Source organism: Delphinus delphis, chromosome 3 (assembly GCF_949987515.2).
Source record: "Delphinus delphis chromosome 3, mDelDel1.2, whole genome shotgun sequence".
NCBI lineage: Eukaryota > Metazoa > Chordata > Mammalia > Artiodactyla > Delphinidae > Delphinus > Delphinus delphis.
Window position 1 is genome coordinate 35,581,844 of NC_082685.1, and position 4,144 is coordinate 35,585,987.

The window sequence follows — 4,144 nt, forward strand, 5'->3', positions numbered from 1 at the left end:
AGGCGGTCACTACTGAGCACCATCCAGTTGTCGTCTTGAGGAATTGCAAGCCCAGTGATGCCAGATTAATCTGAGAATGCAAGAAGCCCCCACGGCACTGAGTCTTTTACTTTATGGGCAGGTACAGTAAGGCCAGAGAGACACAGAAACTTTCATCTTTCTTGTGCCAAAAATCCATGCTGAGGTTTTAGAGTCGTAATCCTCAAACCGAGATTGAGGAAGGAGCATATGACAAGCTCCATGAGAGTGTGTGTAGAGTGAACAAGCTTCTATGCCATTATAGTTGTGGAATGATCAGTTTTCTTCCCTTTCCTGGAAGCTGACACCTTATAAATGTAAGAAAGTAAAATACTTCCGTGTACTCTCAAAACAAAAAATAGAGAAACTTTTTTAGTAGAAATAGGTACAGAAAATTGCCAGCAGAAGTTTTCACAATGTAAACAGTCTGGTTGGCTTTTAGATCACTCACTCGGAGGGCTTTTGTCTCTCTCCTACCGGTAGAGCAGAAGCCCCTTACTCTCCTACAACACCTCCTGGGCCCACTCAGCAGGCACATGGCCCTGACGGAGAATAAGACAGAGCCACCAGAGCAAGGATTTGGGAGAGGAGCAAAGAATCCTGAAGGGGCAAAGAACTGCTGGGAGAGCACCCAAGGGAGAAAAGGGAGGCGAGGGTGGAGGCTCTGGGGCACTTTGTCACTGATGGGGTGGAGGGGGGTCATGAGCCCTAAGATTCTCCACTATGTCAACTCTGGGGATGAAGCAAGGGCACAAATTCAGTGGGCAAGGGAAGCTACCCACACATTTCCACCTCCCCAAAGACCCTGTGTAGACTGGAATTTAGTGAATGAACCTGAAAGTGAAGAACTAATAAAAGGTCCCGCTTTCCACCGCTCTCCTCTCCGCAACGCCCCCCGCGGTGAGGCGTTGGTGATCCCTCAGCACCCCGAGTCCTGCTGACCCGTCCTCCTTCGGCTAGAAACCCTCCTCCTGGTACCGCGTGGGAGGTGTGGGGCCTCTGAGCGGAGCGGCGAGTCCGCCGGCCCCGGTCTCTTTCCCTGGTGGTGCCGGCTTCTTCCGTAGGACGATATGTTCAAGAGAATGGCAGAATCTGGGCCTGACTCCGGCGGGAGAGTGAAGGGGGTTACTACCGTTAAACCAATCATTTATGGTAATGTTGCTCGATATTTTGGAAAGAAAAGAGGATGGGCACACCCATCCGTGGACAGTATATGTAAAACCATATCGAAATGAGGATATGTCAGCATATGTGAAGAAAATCCAATTTAAATTACATGAAAGCTATGGCAGTCCTTTAAGAGTTGTTACTAAGCCTCCCTATGGAATTACTGAAGCAGGCTGGGGTGAATTCGAAATAGTCATCAAAGTATTTTTCATTGATCCTAATGAAAGACCTGTAACCCTATATCATTTATTAAAGCTATTTCAATCAGACACCAATGCAATGCTGGGAAAAAAGACAGTGGTTTCAGAGCTCTATGATGAAATGATATTTCAAGACGCAATCAGCGATGATACAACAATTATTAACATCTCGTCAGCTTACCTTAGGATCCTATAAGCATGAAACAGAATTTGCAGAACTTGAAGTGAAGACCAGAGAAAAATTAGAAGCTGCGGGAAAAAAAAAAAAAGCTTTGAAATTGCAGAGCTTAAGGAGAGATTAAAAGCAAGTCGTGAAACTATAAATTGTTTAAAAAATGAAATCAGGAAACTCGAAGAAGATGATGAGACAAAAGAAATATAAACGGGTCTGAAGAGAACTCGATAGTAAGTGAAACTAAAATAAGGTGGAGTTTAAAGGAGAGATGGACTACAAATGCTGCAATGTTTCTTAGAGGAACTGCACGTATAGTTGTCAACCATAGATTTCTCAACAATGGGGTCAAATCTTTAATGTGAAATATATGTGTATAATGCTGTATAGGCATTTTATCAACCCATTTCAGGGTAGTTCTGTGATATTAAGCACAATTTTAAAACATTTTTATTACATTGTATGTATAGCTTATCCTTTTGACAGACATCAAAATTTCATTATAAAGTATAATTTGTACAAATTTTGTACTTCCCTAGTTAGAATTTGTGGTAAAATTAATGTGTATATTTAATTTCTTAAGTTCTTACCTGCCCCCATCCCAACTCTTTTGTATCTGATGTGCCCAGTGCCCAATAAGCACAATAAATGTAGTTTACAGATGATTAAAAAAAAAAGAACTAATAAAAGAAAGTATCCAGAAATTTCTGAGATGAAGCTGCAGCGGTTGGAGAGGGGAAATGCAAAGAAGAAATTTCATCCTAATCACAATAATAAGATGTATTATTATTGGTTGATAAACAAAAGAGTTTGAAAATCACTAATCCATAGTGATGAGCAGAAGAACCTGCTCCCACCTTGGTGTCCTGGGAAAGGAGAGAAGGAGGAGGAAAGTGAAGAGGACAAGACAAAATAAAGGGAGGAAGGAAAGAAGAACCTGAGAAATATTTCCAGTACCTGACACTCTCCCCTCCCAGAATGTGTTATGAATTCAATTCTCTAAACAACTCTGTGAGGTGTGAACTCTTGCCATATCTATGTTGCAGAGGACACAAAATGGCAATGATTGGTATTGCATCCCAGAGCTGGCCAACTGCAAATCCCACGCCCTTAACCCCTTTACTTAGCTGCTACCCGATATATTCCACAGCCTCAGTTTAGCTTTTGAAGATACAGCATCTTTGACAGTGAAATTAGAAACAAGTCCAAAATCTTTAGGGGATCAAAAAGAAGAGAGAAGTGTTTACTCCTAAATTTCCATTTTATGTTTATAGGTTTACATTTTTTAAATGTTATTTTTAAAAGCTGAGAATTGTCAAATTCTAGATATTTTGATGTTTCCCTTAATTTATTTGGGTTAGAGCAGAGAGCTGTTGAAATAAATCAAGTAACTTAAACACATCTTTCAAAGGATTTTGAAAATCTACTTTCTTTCTCTTTAAATATCATTATCTTTTCTCTGTCTTCTTTTTAAAATTATGAATTACAAAAGCCATACTTTTCAGTGTGGAAGATTATGTTGCTGTTGTTATTTATGTCCCAGCAGTAAAGGCTGGACTTTCTTTATAGCTAAGACAACACAGAGAGAGAAAGCCCGCCTCTCTTGTCAACTGGTCAACTGGACATTAGGAAACCTGGCCAGTAGAAGTTTCCCAGGAGATCAAGAGAGTTTCTGAACGTGCAGGCTAATAAATGCTCCTGAAATTGTGTGAGATTCATGGCAGGGAAATATCAGGGCTCTTGGAACATCAGTACAGGAGTGGCCCAGGGTAGGGTTCACGTTTCTCATTCTCTGAGTGGATCAACCCGACAAAAAATTGGAAGGATTCTTTTTACACCTAGTTTTCTCTCCATGCTTCAAAACACCCTTGGATGGATCAGAGATCCATTTGAGGTTGGCACGTTTCAGAAGTGGCTTGCCAGCTCTTTATTTATTCATTCTCATTTCTCATTCGACTTGTCAGGAAGTCGTTTGAACATTTAAAGAATCTCTCTTGATAAGACAAAACTATGGATGCATACAAAGTACAAGAAGATTAATAAATGAAAACTTTTAAATGTTTACGAATCTTTATCTAAAATTAAATTACAGGTGGGATCTTGCCAGTTTGAAGTGAGTTTTTCCTGGTCCAGCTTTGGCAGGTAGTAAGGACGCTGGCTCCTGGCTCTGACTCTCATGCCAGGAGCAGTCTTGGAGCACTCAGGACAGCCTCTCTGAGATCCCTGGTGTGGAGTAGGCAGGGAAAAACAAATGCTCAGGGAGCTACCCAAGCCTACATGGCATATGCAGAGCCTGGTGAGTCCTCCTGCTTCCAATCTCCCCTTCTCAGCTTTGTTAGTCAGGGTTTTACAGAGAGACAGAGCCGATAGGATGTGTGTATATAGAGAGAGAAATTTATTTTAAGGAATTTGCTCGTGCAATTATGGAGGCTGGCACATCTAAAATTTGAAAGGTAGACTAGCAGACTGGAGACTCAGGGAAGGGCTAAAGTTGCTATTCAAATGCAAAGGCCCTCAGTCTGGAAGCTGGGAAAGACCTGATGTTGTAGTTCAAGTCCAAAGGCCATCTGCTGGCAAAATTTCTTCT

The 4,144-nt window shown here is 41.5% G+C and overlaps 1 pseudogene; it reads left to right on the plus strand.

Moving 5' to 3' along the window:
* The first annotated feature begins 1,088 nt into the window (after positions 1-1,088).
* Positions 1,089-1,822, plus strand: LOC132421972 (YEATS domain-containing protein 4 pseudogene; annotated as a pseudogene).
* Positions 1,823-4,144: the final 2,322 nt, after the last annotated feature.